At 39.7% G+C, this 22,970-nt stretch overlaps 1 protein-coding gene and 1 long non-coding RNA gene across 2 annotated transcripts in view; one reads left to right on the forward strand and one right to left on the reverse strand.

Moving 5' to 3' along the window:
- The window catches only part of LOC144381632 (uncharacterized), a 56,476-nt gene extending 46,266 nt beyond the window's left edge, over positions 1 to 10,210 (reverse strand). The window contains exon 1 of the long non-coding RNA XR_013447228.1: positions 10,184 to 10,210. This is a non-coding gene — a long non-coding RNA (uncharacterized LOC144381632). The remainder of the gene's footprint in view (positions 1 to 10,183) is intronic.
- Positions 10,211 to 10,364: 154 nt separating this feature from the next.
- Positions 10,365 to 22,970, forward strand: part of AGPS (alkylglycerone phosphate synthase) — a 187,871-nt gene continuing 175,265 nt past the window's right edge. The window contains exon 1 of the mRNA XM_078071030.1: positions 10,365 to 10,580. The gene's annotated coding sequence lies outside the window, so the exon portion shown is untranslated. The remainder of the gene's footprint in view (positions 10,581 to 22,970) is intronic.

Raw genomic sequence — 22,970 nt, forward strand, 5'->3', positions numbered from 1 at the left:
AACTGATAAGTTGATAAAGTACTTTTTTTTTCTTGGAGAGTTAATAACTTACTCTGAAGTAGGCTTTAATTACTAGACCTTGCTAACAACTGACATATGAATTAATTGCCAAGTTTAATCCCTGAGCAAGTTTAAAAGAGAACTTCACAGCACTCAAACCTAGAGGAAGTATTTATGATATAAATGATAGAACACAATTCAATCCATTATTCATCAGTATAAATGGGAGCAAAATACAGGGAACAATAAAATAAGCCTAGAATTGGAGCTAATTAGGTTTAAGAAAACCATCTTAACCCAAACATGATCTCATCCTAAGCTCTTGTCTCATTTGAGGAAACAACCCTAGTTTTTCATATATGAGATTAAAGGCCCATGTTTTATTTTTTCTAATATGTAAAAGTAGGGTAAAGGGACCTTTGAGCCAAGAAATATATTCTGGCTCCAAACACTAGAGAGCTGATCAATCTCCATGAATTTTGCAAAAAGTTAATATTACTCTTCTGAATAAAAAAAAGGGGGGGGCAAAAAGGACAAATTAGAACATATACCCAGAGATTAAAGAGATCCGTGGTGTGTCCTCAGTTTCCTAGTTTGTTCAGATTTCTGTTTTCGATCTCAGTAAAATACCTCTAAGGAGGAAGAATGTTTTAGCTGCAAGTAGAATTTCCTAATAGCTCTAGCGGAACAAAAACAATTATTAAAGTAGGTTTTCTAAAAGAGATTTTATTTTTAAGTAATCTCTATACCCAATGTGGGGCTCAAACTCACAACCCCGAAATCAAGAGTTGCATGCTTCACTGATGGAGCCAGCCAGGTGCCCCTAAAGTAGTTTCTAGTTTGAACTTCTTGATTTAAAAGAGTCATAGTGGGGCGCCTGGGTGGCTCAGTGGGTTAAGTGTCTGATTTTGGCTCAGGTCATGATCCCAGGGTCATGATACTGAGCCCTGTGTCCGGCTCTGCACCAGGCGTGGAGTCTGCTTAAGATTCTCCTTCTCACTCTCTCCCTCTGGCCTTTTCCACTCTCTAAAAAAAATTAATAATAAATAAATAAACAAACAAATAAATAAATAAGTCATAGTAGCCTGAGATATGACTTATTGCATATCCCTTTAGTAGAGAAATTATCGGGGTGCCTGGGTGGCTCAATCGGGTAAGCATCTGCCTTCAGTTCAGGTCATGATCTTGGGGTCCTGGGATCAAGCCTTGCATTGGGCTCCCTGCTCAGTAGGGAGTCTGCTTCTCCCTCTCTCTCTGCCCCTCACCCTTGCTCGTGCACTCTCTCTCTCTCTCAAATAAAGAAATAAATAAATAAAATCTTAAAAAAAGAAAAAAAGAAAAGAAATTATAGATATCAGAAAAGGGGTATTTTAAAAACTCATATATCCTGACACTTATGATCATTAATTTTTGACAAGGGTTTCAAGATAAGCCAATGGGGAAAGAATAGTCTTTTCAACAAATGGTTTGGGATAACTGAATATTATACCCAAAAGGTAAAGTTGGACCTTTACCTCACACCAAATATACAAATTAACACAGAGGCACCTGGGTGGTTCAGATGGTTAAGCATCTGCCTTCGGCTCAGGTCATGATCCCAGGGTCCCAGGATTGAGCCCTGCATCAAGCTCCTCATCTGCTCTTTGGGGAGCCGGCTTCTCCCTCTCCCTCTGCCCCTCCCCCTGCTTGTGATCTCTCTCTCTCTCATGAATAAATAAAATCTTAAAAAAAATTAACACAAAATGGAGCAAAGACCTAAATGTAAGATCTAAAACTCTATAACTTTAGAAGAAAACATAGGCATAAATCTTTGCAACTTTCAGTCAATGGTTGGTTAGATACGACACCAAAAACACAAGCAACAAAAGAAAACATAGACAAATTTGACTTCATCAAAATTAAAAACTTCTGTGTTTCAAAGGACACCAGCAAGAAATGTACAGAATGAGAGAAAATATTTGCAAATCATAGATCTGACATGAGAGTTGCATCTAGAATACACTAAGAATTCTTACAACTCAATAATGAGAAGACAACCCAAATTATAAATGGGTGAAAGATCTGAACAGACATTTTTCCAAAGAAGATAGACAAATGGTTAATAAGCTCATGAAAATATGCACAAAATCATTAGCCTTCAGGAAAATGGCAATAAAAATCACAGTGAGATACTACTTCATAGCCACTAAGATGGCTAGCATAAAAAAGACAGAGAATAACAAGTGTTGATGAGCAAGTACAGAAATTGGAATCTTCATACATTGCTGGTGGGAATGTAAAATAATGCAGCCTTTTAGGAAAACAGTCTGGCAGTTTCTCAAAAGGCTAAACACTGAGTTGCCATATGATCCAGCAATTCCCTTTTTAGGTACATAACCCAACACAAATGAAAACATGTCCAAGACTTGTATACAAATGTTCACAGCAGCATTATTCATGACATCTAAAAAGTGGAAACAGCCCAAAATCAATCAATTGATGAATGGATAAATAAAATGTGTTATATCCACACAATGGAATATTGTTTGGCAATAAAAAGGAAGTACTGATCCCATGGATAAACATTGAAAACATTAGGCTAAGTGAAAGAAGCCAGTCATAAAGGACCACGTATTATACAATGCCATTTATATGTAAGGTCCAGAATTGGCAACCCTATACAGGCAGGAAATAGATTAGTGGTTGCCTAGGGCTGGGGCAGAGGGTCTTAGACTGGGAGTGACTCCTAATGGGTTCAGGGTTTCTTTTTTTTTTTTTTTTTTAAGATTTTATTTATTTATTTGACAGAGAGAGATACAGCAAGAGAGGGAACACAAGCAGGGGGAGTGGGAGAGGGAGAAGCAGGTTCCCCGCAGAGCAGGGAGCCTGATGTGGGACTCGATCCCAGGACCCTGGGATCATGACCTGAGCCGAAGGCAGACGCTTAACCGACTGAGCCACCCAGGCGCCCAGGGTTCAGGGTTTCTTTTGGGTATGATGAAGATGTCCTAAAATTGACTGTGACGATAACTGCACATACCTGTAAATAAACTAAAAACGTTTACTGGTTCTTTTAGAAAATTTATCTTAAATATAGACATTAGTAAAACAGGGAAAGATACTCTATCAAATGAGATCAAATGATATAAAAAATTGGGGAAAGTGCTTAGGGTACCAAAACTTTTTAGAAATCCAAACAGGATTTTTATTTTTTACTGTCTGGAATACATTTTGGACCTAACTATTATGTCAAATAAACCTAGAATAGTAATTTTGAAGAGCTATTCTTCACAACAGGTAAATAATACATTGCAGGAGCCAGGACTGCCCCTAAAATCTGTGAAACTGAGGGTAAAAGTACAGATGGATGTCCATATTCCATATGTATATGTAAAAGTTATAAATAAAATATGTTCTATTTTCCTAACTTGGTAAATATGTCTTCCTAATGACCTGAAAGCCAAGTTTGAATGTGTAATTCTTAGACACCTTGTTGTTCTGCATCAGGACATGGAGGCATGGGGAGATCTGAAGCGACCCCCTTCTCTTCCCATTCCTGGCTCTGACTGAGAAAGATCTGTCAGGCATGTGCGATGCCCCAGCCCACACACCCACACTCTGAGCGTATCCCTAAGGTTCTCCTTGGCCACCTTCAGCCTAGGGAGTGCATATACTGGTGACATGGTCTGCCCTTGAGAGGATGGGACTGGAGAAGCGTAGGCAGGCCTTGGAAGTGGAATTCTGAGGTGGTTCAAGTTATCCAGACTGTGGTCTGGCAGGGATCAATGTGGATTCTGAGTGGGTGCATCCCTTTTGTCCCAGTCTCCTCACTCTGTGGTGAGGGGCTCAGCCAGGGAGGGTCAGAGCAGGGCCCTCTACAAGTTGAAAGGCAGTATCAGCAGGAGCTCCACATTGTGGAATGTGGTAATTAGTCTAAGACACGGAATCCTGGCACATACCTCAGGCCTGCTTCAGCAGGAAGAGGGAGGCCAGATCAAGCTTGTCCAGACAGGGAAGATGGATCATGCTTCACTCACCCTGGAGGGTTCACAGAAGCTTATCAATTCTTGGCAAAGCAAAACAGCTCAACCTGGGAGAGTCTGTCCAGATTTGAATGCCAGTTTAGTTAATGATTTAAAGGGGCACTCACCTTTTCATTTTATAGAGATAACGTCTGGAAGATTCTGGTGTTATTTTTATAAGGGCTGCTGAGCTCTCTGTTTGTCCTCCTCCTTGTTGTGACTCTTGCTCTCTCACCCACCACTGTTCTCATAGTGCCAAGGGCTCACTTCCTTTCAGTCTGTTATTGGTGTTGATGATTTCAGGAATGATCCTGATAGATGCCCTCATCCCCTTGGTCCTTCATTCTTTCCTGTCTTCCTAATCCCTACCCTAAATGAAATCCACCATGTACTTTCTGTTTCTACTCCCAAGCAGAAGATATTGCTGGAGAAAATTTAGAAATCTGATCCAAGCTATGTCAGGTGACTGGTCCCAGACGAGCCCTCACTACTAAGAGCGATTCTTTGAATTTTCAATCAAGGTACATGCCTTCCTATGACATTCCCCCCTTCTCCTTTTCTAAATCTTTCCTACTTCCCCCAAGTCCCAATCCCACCTCTTGCATATCACTTTCCCATTTTGCTTAATGGAAGAAATTAAGATTCTATAACATGAGCCTCCTCTTTCTGTTTCTTTTCTCCTTCCTTCCTCCCTCCCTCCTTCCCTTCTTTCCCACCTTCCTTCCCTTCCTTTGCATTCACTAAATCCTGGGATGTATCCTATATTCCCCTCTTTTCTTTCTTTTCTACTCCCAATCCAATCATAACCACGTCCTATTGATCTTCCTTCCTAAACATCTCCTCAACCCACTCTCTCCTCTTCATTTGTCATTTTCTTAATTCAGGCCTTCATCATCTCTGCCTGGCCTCATTCAATTATTTCCTAAATGGTATCCACTGATCCACTTCATCCTCTATAGTCCTCCCAGAGGGATATTTGCTTAGAGAAGGAAGTAGAGGCTGAGTTGGGGGTGACAGAGCAGGGAAGAAGGGAGAGTCAAAAGAGAAGAAGACCCAACATCTGGAAATCAAAGAGAGATGTTGAGGGGAGAACAGAAATGCCTGCCATTTAGACTTTCTCCGTCTCTTCATAAAATCTCAGTCAAATCTGCTGCTTTGTGGGGTTTACTTTTAGAGAAATACAATAAAGTACTGAGTCCTGCTTTAAGGTGAAAGGCAGTGCACATGAAGCCAGCTCTTATCTGGTTTGCATGTTCAATTTATTCTTCATTCATTCATCCATTCATTTGTTATTTAACAAATATTTATCGAGCACCTACCATGTATCAGGCACATGCTAGGTGTTGGAGGGTGTGCAGTGATCAGGACTTAAACAATCTTGCCTTGAAAGCATTTATAGTCTAGTCAGAGAGCAGATAAATAAAGCAAATTAAAATATGATAAATGCTATGACCTGAGAAAGTTATGGGAGTACATAGAAGGGACACATCAAGGCTGGGAAGGAGGTCAAGGAGGACTCTCCGGGGAGCTGGCATTTACTCTGAGACCTGAGGAATGTGCAGGAATTAACCAGGCGTAGGGAAAAGTTGGAGAAAATCCTCTAAAATGTAAGAAAGTCCAGAGGCAAGAGAGAGCACAATAAGCCCGTGGAACTGAAAGAAGAGGGAAAATTGTGGGAAATGAGTTGGGAGAGGTAAACTGGGAACAGACCTTAACTTGTAAGTCAAGTTTACAAGTTTAGATTTTATCCTAAAGGCAATGGGAAGGTACAGACAGGCTTTTAGCAGGTGAATGACCTGATCAGATTTATGATTTTGAAAGAACATGTGATAGGATGATATGTGAAGTATTAACAGAATGTATTCTCTTCACTCATTTCCCTGGGCTCTGGACTGCCAACTTGTACCCTGACACCAAACCAACCAACACACACTTACACCCACACCCACACACACATCCACCCACCCACCCACACAGACATACACCCCACCACCACCACCACCACCACCAGACTCTTATTAATAGAGTAGAAAGTACATTAATTATTGTGGAGATAATCTGATGCTGAGAGAGACCCAGACTCTACATTATAAAAATGAAATACAAAGGGCTCTGTTCTTTCACCCAGAGATTAAACTGAAATTGAGAGAGATTAAATAATTAATTTTTCTATTCTTTGAGATTAATGCAATTCCACACATGTGAATTAATGAGGTTAAACAATTTACACATGTGTAAATATGAATCAATTTTTCCTGTCTGTGCTATGAGTGGAGAAGAAATGACTTGATATGGAAGGGGATGTGCTGGACAAAAGGAAGAGATATTTCTGGATTGTTTGCTGGGGTTGCGGGGAATGTGATTGCCCCTCTGCAAGATGAAGCTACGTGGGACCTGCATGTAACCCAGCCAGCCCATCACCGCGCATCAGAGCCAGCAGGGTCAAAAACCTAGGGGGCACCCTTGGCCCTGCCGGGCTGACAGAGTAGACAACAGTGGCATGAGCATTCAAACCACCCAGAGGAGACTAGATGAAGAGCTCGCATTCCATCACACCATGCAGCCAATCATACATAGACCTCCATCAAGCAGTCAGGGATGATGCACAAGTTTCTGGCCACATCAACAAGTCCAGGGTAGTGCTTACCACTCATAGGGGAAATTCAGGAAGAGGTCCATGTTTGAAGAGGAAATGAGTTCACTTTAAGATGCCTTGGAACCTATAGGTGGAGATGGTTAGAAGGTAGCTATCTGGGTCTGAAGCTCAAGAGAAAGGTCTGGGCTGGAGAGATATCTGAGAGCATGTAGGTGGTGTCATAGACACCCAGAAAAGAGAAAGTGTCAAAAGGAGGACGTGTCAAATGTCAAATAAAGAGAGAACTGACAGGTGTCCCTTGAGTGTAGCTACAGGGAGATCACTGGTTATTTTGGAAGAAGCAGATTGGGAGAGTGAACGGAAAGTGAGGAAGTTGAAACAGTGAGTGGAGATAACTTTTCCAAGAAGTTTAGCTGGCAAGGAGTGAGCAGGCTGTAGATGGAGGGGGAATGTGGCTTTTTTTTTTAACCTGAGGAGGAAGGAACCAATAGAGAGGAAGAGGTTGAATATATAGATAAGAGTGAGAAAGAATAACCGAGAGTGAGGTGAATAAGAAGTCAGGAGGAGAGGGGACCCAGAGTGTGGGCCAAGACATGGGCCTTAGAAGAAGGAGGGAACAACTTTTGTAAACAGGTGAGGTCGAGGAAAGAGGCAAGGTGGGGGAAGCTGCAAGCTGATAGGCTGGCATGGAAACCTGAGACTACTCACATCTCATAACTTCTATTTCACCCCCTTGACAGGTGGAAGATAAAACCACCTACAGAGAAGAGTAAAGAAGGCAAGCTTGGAGGTTTGGAAAGAGGGGAATTCTCAAAATAGCTGCTCTGGTGACTCAGAAAGAAAGAGCAAGCAGGTCAGGGGAATGTGGTAGGATGGCAGGCAGTACTAAGTCCCACTGGAGGTTGCTGAGCCTGAATTTTGGGCAGTCCAATCTGTGTGACCATGCGGTTTTCTCCAGCAGTGTCCAGCAGCCCAGGCAAGGAATGGCCAAAGCAAACAACTAGATTCAAGTTTTGTCGGGCAGATGAAACAAGAAGAATGGAGCAATGGAGCTGGGGCCACGTGTCAGCGGCTGACATTAGAGAGCATGGAATCTTTTCTGGATAGAGAAGGAAAAGGAGCCAGCAAATGGAGGACACATAAGGAGAAAGAAGAAAACAGAATTCTTAATAAGCTTGGAAAATCAGTAGAGTAAAAATAACCACAGGAGAAGAACTAGAGGAATAGAAAGTCATGAGTTCAGAGGTGCTGCGGTTTCTTGATGACCGAGCCTGGGGTGGCCATGGGATTGGGTGATTGAAACAGAATAGAGAAGGAAATCAGAGATGGAATCAAGGAACTGAGAGAGATCAAGTATGCTTCATGGTCATAACATGGGCCAGATTGTTGGCAGAATATGGAATGAAAAGGGATACTGGGGTTCATTGCTAATGTCTCTAATAAATAAAGGACATGGCTAGGCAGTCAGTGGGTGACAGCTGGGGTAGAGAGTGTGAACTCATGGCTATGTATGTAGTCTGGGTCGCAGAGGGCAGAGAACTGAGACCCATGGAAATGACAGTGTTTGACAGAAGGAACCTGACTCAGCAGCCTCCACTTGTGAGGGCTGCAGGGAAGCAGTGTGCTTGCAGGGAAAGCCACGTTAGGGCTCGAAAGCTAAGGAATGTCCAGTGAAGAGGTTGGGAGTATCAGGGTCTGTGTTGATGATGAAATGGGATTCCTGAGGTCACAGAGGAAAAGTTTAGGAGGAAAGTGGGGACAGAAGCTGAATCAAGAAGAGGATGAGAGTTCATGGAAGATATAACCCCTTGAAAGGGCTTCCCTCTTGGGCACACATCAATGATATCAAGAATCATATCATATCAGGGATCATCATATCAGGGATGGCAGGTTTGGCAGCTACACGGATGCAAAAGAATTAATGGGTCAGGGCTCTCAGGATTCAGCTTTGTCCTGGGTATGTGACACCTCCGAGTCCTGGGTCTCAGAGTAATCTGGGTCTTGGCTCCAGGGAAAGTCCCAGAGGGGGAGAGCTGCTGGCCTGCAGCTCTGGATGGTGGGGGATGGTGTGGCCCTTGACAGGCATGCAGGCCTGTGGCTGGGTGATACTCAATATCCCAACTTCACTCTCTCATATTCTGCATTATTTCAATGCCTCTCAGTCTAGTCATTTTAGGACTCAGTTTTGTCTCTAAACTTAGAGCCCAGGGGAAAGCATTCAGTAAGCTTAGAGCACCAGGAGTTGTTTTGGGAAAGGCAGATTTCCTGATTCATCAAAGCATTAACTGATTACAACCCAAGGAATATTAAAAGGTACTCCTTCAAGGAAAGATACAGTGTTTAGAGTAATTTCCTGGAATATTTGCTTTCATTAAAGAGGGGGGGTGGAATTTAAAAGGACTCTGATACACTGCAAATTGATTTTTTTCTTAAATGTGAATGGCAATCCACTTAGCCTCAGGTTGGTTTATTTATGTATTATAGTTATTTTCACTCTCCATGGTGAGGTTTTTGTTGTTGTTGTTTGTTTAAAAGGTACAGGTCACATTTTAGCTTCTGTCCAGTTCATTACACACGAACAATTTAGTGTTCTTTAGGATACCTTTGAGCCCTTGAAATGCCATATGTTGAAGGGGCACCATCCTTATGTTCTCCTTGTCAGCAGATTTTGTTATGAACATCTTGTTTCTTTGTTAAAAAAAGAAACAACAGGCCCCCAAACGGAGTCATTTATGCTAAGCCTATGTCACCAAACCAATACTTAATACCTAACTTAATTGCAGTTTCAGCCTCTCCCGGGAATGTAACCTTGAGTCAGTCAAGCCGAAATTTCCTGGTCAGCAGTAGTGAGGTAATCTGCCTGATAGGTCCCTTCCATCCCCTAAAGAAAGATGAAGTAATCTGCCTTTTCTTTATCCCTGCCTCTACAAAAGCCTTCCATTTTGTGCAGCTCCTCGGAGCTCCTTTCTGTTTGCTAGATGGGATGCTGCCTGATTCATGAACTGTTGAATAAAGTGAACTTGATTTTTAAATTTACTCAGTTGAATATTGTTTTTTAACACCATGAGGAATAAGGTTTTAAAAAACCTTAGTGGGGCTTTGAAGTAAAGTATAAAGGTCTTCTCTCTAAGTCTGTTCTAGTCCTTTCCTCTTGCATTATTAATTCAACCATAAGTTGCATGCTTTTAATGAAGTGTTACCTTCTTGCTAACATAAGCTACAGTGCAGCATCTGGTGACATGGGATCATTTTACAGCAGGTTCAAAGCATCGGTTGACACAAGGGTCGGTAAATGGCATTGTTTATATCTTAAATGAATCCAATACTCACAGCAAACCAGGTGGCTTGGAGTTTGGTTGTATCGGGTGCCCAGTGTCATGATGCAAACGACCATGCTTATATGACCTTCTGCATGGCATGGGAACACTGATGACATTATGGTTAAGATACAGAAAACACAGCTAGCGTGGGAGAGGTGCTGCTAAGTGGTCAGTTTCCTCATTCACTGATACGTTTGTCATTGATTCTTTACATCCCCACATGACTGATTCAATCTATTTGAAAAAATTAAGTGTAATTATCATACCTTAGGTTCTGCCTTTTTTTTTTTTTTTTTTTTAAAGGAGAGTTAGTCTAGGGTAGGGCAGTGGTTAGCTGTTGGCTGCTGTTGAAGTCAGTTGGCTCCGAGCTTTTCTAGCATTTTTTCATCTGTGCTGCCATCTAGAGAGGAGAATTAGAAACACACAAAGGTAAACTGGAAGTCCCAAGATGGAGTCTGGGAAAATGGATTCTGTGTATTAATTTGTAGAAAACTGTAAGAAACATCAGTGAGATTTGGGGGTGACAATTTTATGTTTTTTCCTCTCTCTCTCCCTGTCCCTCCCACATACAAAACAAGACTTGGATATCTGTTTATTGTTTTTTATGACAACATTCCAGGCATTGCTAGGGAACCATTTCCTGGATTCAAACTGACTTCTTACGTAAGTAAAATTCAATTGTATTAACTTTCTAGTACCTCCAGACTGGTGTCCATAGTTAAAATATTGCTGAAAATGCTCATATTCTCAGTCCTGCAGGATTTGGAGATGAAATGCCAGGGTGTGTGTGTGTGTGGATTAACAAGGTAAAGAGGTCCTTTGAATGCAGTGGGGCAGTTTCCTGAAGTCAGTGTGTTCCACAGAAACTACTAGCTTTGTTTATAGGTGAAATATTGGTGAAATAAATTTGGGGGAATGCTAGGTAAACAATTTTAAACACTTTTCTTTATTACAGGCAGGACTTCTGATAGGTTTTAATTTACCAACGTACACTGAACTTTCAAGAGAGGAAAATGCTGGGCAAAACTTCCCAAACTTATTTGACCTTGAAACCCTGGGCTATTCATAGGACTGGTTTTGTGTGGGGCAAACTTTAGGTAAATTTACAACAGGGAAAGGAAGTTGGCGTGCTGCATGCACACCATGTGCAAACACACCAGTTATCCCCTGATCTGTCTTGTTTCTTCTGTGTTTAATATTTCTGAAGTTTTGTTTTGGTTTGAGTAGAGATTGGGGAATTTAAATATTTTTTTCCTAGCAGAAATATTATGGGAGTAAGATTTGTTTGATAATTGCTACTTCCAGGTAAAACAAAGTAAGTTTACCTATAACTTAGGGTAGATTTTCTCTCGCAGCTTGTATGTCAAATAGCCCATAATAAGATATGGTCTTCTTAGCCACATTTAGTGTGCTCTCACCCTATGCAAGGCACCATTTGGTGGAGAGAAGAGGGAAAGCTGAGTAAAATAGGATTCCTGCCTTTATCAAGCCATTACATAGGTGGAGTCATAAGGTTAGATACAATTTACTAAAAGATCCCTTATAAATAATGGTCATACCAGATTTATTCATAACTGAAATAACAGGGCTTTGTTTCCCCCATGGAAGAAAACGGCCTTAAAGAAATACTGTTGTAGGAGCATCCGTTGTTTGAGGCTTTTGCTTTATTATTGTTTTTTTTAAATTAAAATGTCAGTGGCCATGAGAATATTTCTGTATTAATTCTGAAAAATGACATTCTTGGTGAAACTAAGTGAACAATATTAATGCTTCTCTTTCAATAATTTTCCTGCACTTTAGGAAAGGAAATATATAATTCATGCTTTTGACTTAAGAAGTAATATCTCCGTTTAGGTATTAATAAGGATAATGATAAATTATCATCTCTCACAAGGGACATATATTACTTTCATTTCGTAGAGGCAACTGGGGCTCAGAAAAGAGAGTCAGTTTGTCTAATCACTTGTAAATTGTGGGGTTGAGGTTCAATTCTAGTCCTGTTTGCCCCAAGTCCTATGGTCCCTTGGGGTGGGGCAGAGTAATTTTAGAAAATGTTTACATACCCCCTGATTTCTATAACCTAAAAATATGACTTGCCAAACTGAAGTGAGAAAAACAGTTTTCCTGGGAGTTAGAGAATTATACGCATACGTACACATATACGACACTGTAGGCTTTATGAGAGCAGAAACCAACGAACCATGTCTGTTCTCGTTACATACTAAACACAGTGCTTAGTACCTGCTTGGCTTGTAGGTCCTCAATAAAGATTTACTCAATGAAGGACACACAAATGATAACGTTTGGGATTGGGTGGTGGGTACACACGAACACCTTCAATATCCTATTGTCATTTTTTTGCAAAAGAATTCACAGTCATGAATCTGTAAAGTCTTCTCTCTTCATGAAATGGTCTGAACCTGGTCAAGGGCAGTATCCACATTTGCAAATGTATTTTCCAGTCAAATCTCAATAATTAATTAATCACATTGTGAGTCAATTTGTGGGATGACTAAGAACCTTCCCCTACATAGTTGTATGGTCATTCTCTAACAAATTCAGTCCCTGGAAATGGATAAAATTAGTAGGCTTGAAAGAAAACTAGATTTGAAGGCAAAGACTAAATATTTTTTATACTTGTATTCTTGGTGCCCTGCTATATAATAGGTGCATAGCACATGTTGAAGAAGAAGGAAGAAAGCAAGCAAGTGGGGGACCGGGGTGGATGTTTTAGCCTTGGTTCAGCCATATAAACTTGGCCCCTCATTTCTCCTTTTCGTTCCTCAGTTTGCTTACCTAGTTGATCACTAAGGCTCCTCTAGATTCTTTCTTGGTATAAACAAGACCATGTTTCTTCGGGTCCACTAGGGGGTACTGTAGTACCAGTGCAGTGGCCACCATCTTCCGATTTATCCAATTCTGGTAATTTTTTTCCCTGAATTTACTCCCCTGAGAAACATTCCTTACTTTTAACTTTGCAACTCAAATTTATACTACAAAGTATATGATTTAATTCAGTAATAGAAGCTGGATAAACCTGGGAAGAATTTAGCTTAATGACTCATTCAGCTCAGTAGGGAAATTAGAATCATAGAGTGATTTGCATATAAAATAATGAGATGTTAAGATTTTGCTTGGGCCAAAAGAAGGGCCTTGAAACTCTTAAAAGAAAATAAAATGGAACAAATTCTAGTTACCCTAACAACAACAACAAAAAGACATAAATTTAAGAAGTGTGCCAAATCTAAGTGAAGACAGCTATACCAGGAGTATAAAAGAAGGCTTAAGAAAATAGAGATATACCATGTTCTTGGATAAGAAGATTCAAGATAGTAAAAATTTTAAATTATTTCTCAAATGTATTCATAAATATAGTACAATTCCAATTAAATTCCAATGGGATATTCTTGGAAACATGATGAAAGAGTTCTGAAATTCACTGAGAAATATTAAGCTGAGAAGAGCCAAGAAAAGTTTTTAACCTTTTGAGTGGGAAGGGGTGAGCTATCAGATGTTTAAAAATATTATACAATGGCTGCAATTAAAACAGTGTCATAGTGATAACAAAATAAACAGACCAATAAAACAGAAGAGCAAGTCCAGAAATAAACCCAAGTATGTGGCTGTGTGTGTGTGTGCGCACGCCTGTGTGTGTGTCCATGTGTGCTGGCTACCTAGCATCCCAACACTTTTCCCAGTATGGAAACTGATAAAGGGCAGATTGTCACTCTTCTAGACAGCAAGGGCATCAGCATAGAGCTGAGGTTTGTCCAGTGGGATTCTGAGACTCAATCCAGAAGGAGTGATATACAAAGGTGCAGGGACTAGCAAGTTATTTACAAGGATGGTAGTGACCTCAATAATCCAGGAGAAGAAAATGTCTGATGGTGGCAGTGTCACTGAAAACATTCTGCTTAACCTCTTCCTATAACGGCTCTTGGCCAAGTTCTGGCAGCATTCTAACCGGACTGTTCCTACAGAGGTTCTTGGCTTAGTTTTCTGTTGCCAGCCTCTTTTGGCTCCTATCTGTTTTCTGAGCCTGGTTTTTAACTTTCCCACAGATTTTGTGAGCCCTTGGTAGCCTTCCAACAAATTCCATTCTGTTTAAGCTACCTAGAGTTGATCACTAATGCTTGTAACTATGAATCCTGGCTTGTACAGAAACTGGTGATGGGGAGTTGGTTTCAAACAACAGACTCTTAACAAAATGATGAGACTAGTTACCCAGACTCATTATGTTTGAAGATAATAAAAACCCAATTAATATTCAGAGATGGGATGCTGGAAGCCCATAGCTTGTTATGGTTAAAGAAAGTAACGCCTGTGAACATTAGGACTAAGGTGGGCATTGAAGACAAGACCGTGGAGGACCTAACTGTTGTTACCGTAGAACAGCATGAAGGATATGAGGAATTCAAGAGCTGTGTGCTGGGGTTAGCTGTTTCCATTGAAGAGATTAACAAATGGAATCTCTAGATTCTCATTTTAAAACATGAGCTGAAACCCAAACTGGAATTTGTTAAAAGAAATTCTTACCGCCCTAGGACTGAGATAGCTATAACTCAATATTTGTTCTTTCTGATTACTTACAAATCAGTTGAATTCACCTCCTTAACCGGGGTCTTACATAAACATATGCCAAGGTGCTGATCCAAAAAGTTACAGCCTCAAAATTAAAATACCACATAGAAGAGAATTTGAAGAACTTAGATAACCCCCTCACCCCCAAACTTCACTGAGCCTCCCTTGCCAGCTGAAGCAGTATCTCCGTTTGCTTATGAGGCTGTTCCTCCTTTGTCTGATGATACTGAAGCACCCTAGTTTGAGGGGGTTACCTTATAAGAGGAAGCCAGTTCACTAATGCCCTACTCTTACTCTGCGTATCTCCAGATCTTTGGAGTTAAATTCTGGTATGTTTCAAGAGGCCTATTACAAAGGGAAATTCAGGAAGAGATGGCTCAAGCACCAAAGGAATTGAAGAGTTTTGCTAATTAATCTGTAGAATGTGGGTTAGAATAGATTTTAAGGATGCTGCATGAAGAAGAGGAGGACACAATTGTATCCTGGGCTGATTTACAATTAGGGTTTACAAGAGATTCTGGATTAACTGTTCTAGCTTGCGAAGCTGGGGATAATTCTGTTTGTTCTGCTGAAGGTTGACTGAAATCTGGACATAACAGTGACTCATGTAAAATGAAGTTAAGATGCAAATCTCTTCAACAAAATGTAAAAGAACAAATTTAAAAATTTCAAGAGAGGAATGATGGAGTGGATTTATCATTTCTGACCCAACCACTCACCTCAACTATGTCTTTCAATAAGGTTCAGAGCCATTCTTCCCAAAGGCCTTTATAGAATATGTGTGGCTGTGATTCTAAAGTGAGGGAAAAAGCGTTGTACGTGAACCCTTTACCAATAGGAAGAGGCACTATTTTTGAGGACCTTTTTGGATTTTTAGAGGCTGGCTACTGGGTCCCACTGTAACAACTAACCCTGGGACACCAAGTGGTTGCAATCGCAATTGCTCATCAGGATCCTGGTGTTATCTGAGACTTCTAGCCCAAGTTGAAAAGGTAAACATAGAACCAGGCTTGGACAGGTTTTGAAGGCAGGTAAATTTAATGAGAAAGTTGCCTATATTCTCTTGTTGCTTATCATGTCAGACTGCTGTCCCTTACACATATGGCTTCACAGGGGTATTCACATGACCAATTAGGTGGAAAAAACTGAAACCCTGGTTTACAGATGTTTCTTACTGGCCTGAAGGGCATTGTTCTAGCATTTACAGCTCACTCAGAGACCAGAAGGACAAAGGAAAAGGATAATCCTCACAATGGGCAGAACGTGAACTAGTAATATACCTCATTGTTCAATTTGCCTGGAATCAGCAGTGTCTAACAATTTGATCTGGTAACCTGACCCGCAACTTGGGAGGGGTAAGACTGGTGACAAGGAAGTTTGAGAAAAAGGTATGTGATAGGACCTTTAGGAACGGGCCAGGAGATGTGAATATGATTTCTATACTATTGAAAAGAGAAGTAGAGGTGATCAAATTCCCTGGTTATAATATCTAACATTTTAGTTAGCTTTGGAGCATATACTGGAGATTAATAATTAAAAGAAACTTGATCCAGCAGTAGTTGAATGTGGTAGGGTGTGTGTGAGTGTGTGTGGCAAAGATCTCACCTAACTCCTCTTCACTCTTCCCTTATAAGCCCTTAGGCTCCTCAGAGTATGGTTTGAAAGCTGCTAAATCTAGTCCATCCTCCTTATATATATTTTTTATTTTTATTTTTTTAAAAATTTTATTTATTTATTTGACAGAGGGGGTAGGGAGGGAGAACGTGCACATGCAGGGGGAGAGGGAGAGGGAGAAGCAGGCTCTCCACTGAGCAGGGACCCCAATGCAGGGCTCGATTCCAGGACCCTGGGATAATGACCTGAGCTTAAGGCAGACACTTAACTGACTGAGCCACTCAGGCACCCCACCATCTTCCTTTAGAGACCAGAAAATGTCGAAAGAATTGACTTGACCTGTCTCAGGCCGAACGCTAGTGGCATAGCCAGGATGAAACTCAGGTCTGCCTCTCAAGTTAGTGCCCTCCCCAGAATAGCATATTACTTCTGTAATTGGGAATAAGTCCCACTTAATGGCAGCCCCCTCTTCCCCATTATTTAATTCATAACTTACCACGACAGAAAAGTACCACCATTTTCCATTCTTCAAAACATGGAAAACAGAATGGCAGGGGTAGATACCAGGATAAAAAAGATTAAATATTTGAATGCATATTTGTAATCTCTGTCATATAACATTTTCCTCTCAGGCTTGGAATGGCCTTCCAGGTATAAGTGTCTAAGACTGTGCTAAGCATGTTGTAGTCATCATGTCATTTAAAGGGAAGGCAGATTAATTCTTTGAAAGATGTTGTGTCCAGTTCTAACTTCTCTTATCTAAGGCTGTATTGCCCAATATGATAGCCACTAGCTACATGAGGCTACTGAACACTTGCAATTTGGCTAGTCTGAATTGAGATATGCTGTAAGTGTAAAACGCACACCGGATTTTGAAGACTTAGTATGCAAAAATAATGTAACATATTTCATTAGTAGTTAAAAAATATTGATTGTATGCTAAAATGACAACATTTTGGAAAAAAATGGTTAGATAAAATATTAAAATTTCACACGGTTCTTTTAATTTTTTTGTTAATGTGTCCACTAGAAAATTTAAAATTATGTATGTTGTTTGCTTTAATTTCTCTTGATCAGTGTTAATATAAGGAAATCAAACCAAACCAAGTGGAATTTGGCCAAAGTTCCCAGTAGTTCATTAGAGTTGACAGAATTCTAAAGATGTCAATTACTTAAGTCTATGAGCTGCTGAACTTTTACTTTTGACAAAATTGCCATTCACAAATTGGAATTTTTGCACTTTTTCAGAAAATATCAGCATGGCAGTGAGCAAACCGGGACAGTATCTAGTTCTGTTTTTAAAACAGAATGAATTACATTGTTGGCATTTGATACTTTTGCTTTAGAAATCAGGTAGACAAGAGCTCTTTAGTTCCCCAGGGAAGGTATAGCGAAAATGTTCCTTCTGGTTAATTGCTTTGAACATAGAAATATTTATACTGAAAATCTGAGCCTCATATCACTTTATTATATTCTTTCCAATTTTATTTCACTATAAAATTTTAATTTCTCTACCTGTAACCATGAGCACAAAGTAGGCAATGAGTTGATGGTATTCTTTATGATGTGTGATATACAAAATTTTAGGCTATAATTATTCTTTTAATTATATTCACTAAATAAAACCAACAAGTAAATAGCATATACTATTTTTGATATATTACATATAAAATATATAAAATATATTATATTATACTAACACACACCAGCATGACAAAACTACAGTTAATGCCTTCCTTATCAGAGACCTAAATTTCCAGAACTTAATGATTTCCTTGGCCTCCTACCTGGAGGAATTCCAATAAAGTAGAAAAAACCTGTCAAGCTATAATCATATTATGGCTGTCTTTGAAATGAGAAATTCTGTGAGTGCTACAGGGGCACAGAACAATCTTACTTGCTAACATGGACCATAAAGGTCAGGGTGATACTCAGATTAGTCTTCTCAAATCTGTTCCTCTACCTTCTCCTGTGTTGACGGTATCTCCATCTATTCACAGTCCTTCTGTACGTCCTCACTTTCATTCCTTGTATCCAGGTGGTCATTAAGTAGTGCTAAGTCTACCTCTGAAATTTCTCTTGAATTCTTCCCTTTTCAAACCAGGTGAGTCCCTTATCAACTCGGCCTCATACACCTGGAATAGCCTTTACATGATTAGATTTCTAGAATAAGGACCTATGAAACTATTTTCCCATTTTTAAAAAAGATTTTATTTATTTAACACAGAGAGAGAGCCCACACTCAGGGGGAGCTGCAGAGGGAGAGGGAGAAGCAGGCTCCCTGCTGAGCAGGGAGCCCAATGCAGGGCTTAATCCCAGGACCCTGGGATCATGACCTGAGCCGAAGGCAGACGTTTAACCGACTGAGCCACCTAGGCACCCCTGTTTTCCCATTTTAAATGAAGTCCCACAGTGCCACCAGAATATCCTAAAGATCCAAATAGATCACTCCCTAGCTTGAAAACTTTCCAATTAGATCCCTACTACCTACAAGATAAAGTCCAAAGTCCTTAGCATGACATTTAAGGCTCTGTATGTTTTAATCTCAGTCTCCTTTTCCAGACTTATGTCCTGCCTTTCCACCACATCCCAGTCTAAGAAAATCTAAGTTTAAAAAAAATCACATAATCAAAAATCCATTAACATTCTGAATTTTTTTATTGATAATATGTGGGGGAACTGAGAGGATTTATATGTGGTATAATAAAGCTGACATTACTCAAATATAAATCTATTATTTATGGAAGATTAATCTATGTATTTCCTTTTGTCAAAGAAGTGGGAATTCTTTTGCTAGCAAGTGACAGCAATCTAATTTGAATTAGCCTTGACAAAAATGAGAAATAATTGGCTTATGGATGCCAAGGAAGCATTATAAAACCAACCTAAGAGATGGGCAGGGCTGCAATTGGCCTCAGGAACAACAGCAGGAACTCCACTGCCATCAAAATTCCTTTCCACAGTTGTCTTGGCTCTTCTCTGCATGTCAGCTTCATCTGCTCTCACTGCGGGATTTCCCCACAAAGCAGAAAACGTGGACAACAATAGCCCTTCGGGTCAGTGTCTTTTAACAACCGTATAAATGACTCTCTTTCTTGATTCCAGGTTGAAAAATCCATAGGAAAGCTTCTGATTGTACTGGCTGAGGCCAGGTGCCTACCCACGGACCCGCCAAGTCTGGCCAGGGGAGTGGGGTCATATAAGCAAGAAAAGTTCTGCTCATAGCCGTGTGGCTGGTTGTGGGGCAGGGGGATACCAGTTCTTAGGAAAGAGCTTTTGGGGAAGGCAATATCACTGACATCCACTATGGTAATTCTTAAGTAATTTTAGTAGAATTAAATCAAAACAGCTGAAAATTGTATAACTAATTATATTTAACTTCAATTATAATTACTAATTGATTCAGGCCTGTAGCTGGCTCCACTATTTGCGGGCCTGCTTGCCTATAGGTTTGTGCTCCTAACTTGCTTATTCTATCTAAGATTTTCTATTTGTTTTAAGGTATCTAGTCAGAGTGGTTCCAAATACTGTTAATTATATTTCCTAATAGTTATAGCTCGTGTTTCTGTTTTGTTGCTTATTTTATTGGCCAGAACTTTCAGAATCACATAAAAGAATCATTTGTATAATTGTAAAGTTTTCAGGTATATGTTTAAATAAAGCCTAATAGGGTAAGGAAGCAGGAAAAGGGTATCTCAATTGAGTGATGTATAGGTTCCTGTTGGAGCTAGAAGGGAACTCAGATACAAAGCTTGTAACAAACCAGGATGCAGCATATGGCATTCCCAGTTTTTAAAGTATTGGAACAATTCTATATGTGTTGGTGAACTTTGCTCCCCTGAGATATTACCCCTCTTCTACCTCTCTGCAATCCAACAACTAAAGATTATATCATGACATAGTAGGGGGCTGATTGGTTCCAATTGGTTGCTTAATATTTTGAGTATCAGTGGTATTAAAACAAAGTGATATTAAACACATTGTATAATTTGACCCCTGGTGGAATATACCCTCAGTACCAAAAAACCCCCACAAAACAACAACAAAAAACCACCACGATAAAAAAAAAAAACCTGCAAAAAATTTTTCAAATTATCTTTTTTAAAAAAAAGATTTATTTATTTATTTATTGAGAGAGAGAGAGAGAGAGAGAGAGAGAGAGAGAGAGAATGAGGGAGAGAGGTAGAGGGAGATGGAGAGGGAATCTCAAGTGGACTCCATGCTGAGTGTGAAGTCTAACTTGGGGCTCGATCCCACAACCCTGAGATCATGAGCTGAGCCAAAATCAAGAGTCAGACACTTAACTGGCTGAACCACCCAGGTGCCCCTCAAATTATCTTTAATGACTAAATAATCTGTAAAAATTCTGAAAGTATTAAAGTATTCTAAAAGGAGGGACCAAGATTTTCAGCAAAAAGAAAGGAATACAACTATAAAATCAAAGAAGCGAAACTCTGTATTCCTAAATTTGAATAGAAAATATCAGTATGAACTCATAATAGATTTTCCTATTTCTGTTCACTGAAAAGGCCTAGAGGCAGTGAACAATCCATAGAATAAATACTATTACTGCCCAGACTGTAGTCCCTAGGGATTCTTAGAGAAATGTCTGATTAGAGATCTGGGGCAAGAAATGTATGAGGCTGGATATCTTGTCATACAAAAAGTGAAGAAGCTATCAAAGACTACTACATGTCAAAAGGACTCTGGAGCCAACTCGAGGAGGTTCCTATAATCTGAGCATCAATAAGAATAACTGCAATTGATCAAACATATTAAATATGTTAAAGTCCTGAGATCACAATGATATTTTAAAAATAGTTGTATCAGTCACCTTTAGAGGATGATAATGAACCAACTCATTATTCTGGTAAAATAAAAAATAAAATAAATAAAAATGGTAAATAAAAGGAAAGAATCAAGTAATTAACCTGTCTTTCTTTTATGAGCTTTATCTCATGGCAATTAACTAGTTGAGGTCAGGCAAATTGTAGAAATAGATATTACAGAAATAGTCTAGCTAATAAATGAAGAAGAGAAGGTATAATTAGAATATTACCAATTGCAACCCCCCAATGGAAATAATGGAGCTAGGCAATTATCATTAAGGATTGTTAACATAAAAAGAAAGACAATTAGATATCACTATCTCCTGATGGAAATACTCATTACCTTGTGAAGGGTTTTTGTAAAGAAAAAAAATCAAGCCTGAACCAGATCAAACTCTAGACCTAACTAGAAGTTTATAGGTGATAAAGAGAACAGAGAAACATGTTAATTGAGGAATACAATCAAATCCAGATGTGGGAAACTCTTTAGGATGAATACCCTGTTTCTTCAACAAATACTTTACAAGGGAAACAAAAATGGGGGACATAAGGAAAGCACAGATTAAAAGAGACTGAAAACACATAGCAGCCACAAACAATATGAGGACTTTGCTTGGTTTCTGATTTAAACAAACCAATCAGAAAACAATCAGAAAAATTTAAACGCTAGATATTTATGATACTAAGAAATGACTGCTAATATCTTAGATGTGCTAATGGTATCGGGGCTATGTTTTTAAAAAGTCTTTCTCTTTAGTGATAAATACTGAAATATTTACAGATCAAATAATATATGTAGACTGTTTCACAAGAATCCAGTGGGCACAGGGGTGGGGAGCAAAGTGGGTGGAGAATAGATGAAGGGAGAAGGGTCATGAGGTGCTGACTATTGTGGCTCGGGGAGAGGGCACTGGACAAAACTTTCGACTCTTGTGCAAGGGTGAAATTTTTCATAATAAAACGTCAGCAAATAAGTCAAATTTATTTACTATCATCCATGGACATCACATAATTAAATTCCCTAATTTTACAGATGATACAAACTGAAGCCTAGAGAATTCATCAGTGGAAAAAACATCTCCCTTACTCTACTAGCTATGTGACCTGCGGCAAGTTACTTAACTTCTCTAAATCTCAGTTTTGTCATCTATATAAAGAGGCTAATAAAACTTATCATGGAGGGTTTTGTGAGAATTAAAGGAAATCATACCTGTAAAGAGCCTAGCACAGGGAGCACAGAGTAGGTGCTTATAAGTGGCAGCTGTCACTTACAGCATCTAAGATCACACAGCTTGTAGGGGCATAGGCAGATCTGGAGCTCACATTCCCTTTCTTTCTTTTTTTCTATTTTATTTATTTACTTTTGCAAGAGAGAGAGCGCATGTGTGCATGCACGAGTGGGGGGTTGCGGGGCAGAGGGGGAAGCAGACTCCCCCCCTGAGTAGGAAGCCCAATGCCAGACTCGATCCCAGGACCCTGTGATCATGACCCCAGCCGAAGGCAGACACTTAACCGACTGAGCCACCCAGGCATCCAATTTCCTAATTGGTAGTTCTGTTATATTATGTAATTTCTTTTGAGTAACAGACTTTTGATAAATACTAGTTGAACTGGGGAAAAAAAAAAAAAAAAAGAAACACCCCAATTGAAATTGGCAATTGACAAGTAGAGGTTTTACCTGAAAAAGATTTATTTTCCCAGATATCATATCATAGTATACCTTTGATAATGGCAAAATTTAGTTTCTCACCTGACAGTCATGGCCTGACAACATCCTTCTGCAAGTCCACACATGATTCCATGTGGGCTGGTTGAAATAAAAGGAAGTTCCTTTAGGAGGCTTTCTATTTTAAAATCTGTGACATGAGGCACCTAACTATAGATGGTAACCTGACTTGCCCAAGTCACTCTGCTAGAAAGGGGCAAATGGGATTAGAACCTAAATTTCCAGGTCTATGTGTTTGGTTTCAGTGAATGTATCATTTTTAGATGTTTACACATTAGGGAGGATGATTTCCATTGCAAAGCA

Source organism: Halichoerus grypus, chromosome 4 (assembly GCF_964656455.1).
Source record: "Halichoerus grypus chromosome 4, mHalGry1.hap1.1, whole genome shotgun sequence".
NCBI classification, from domain to species: domain Eukaryota; kingdom Metazoa; phylum Chordata; class Mammalia; order Carnivora; family Phocidae; genus Halichoerus; species Halichoerus grypus.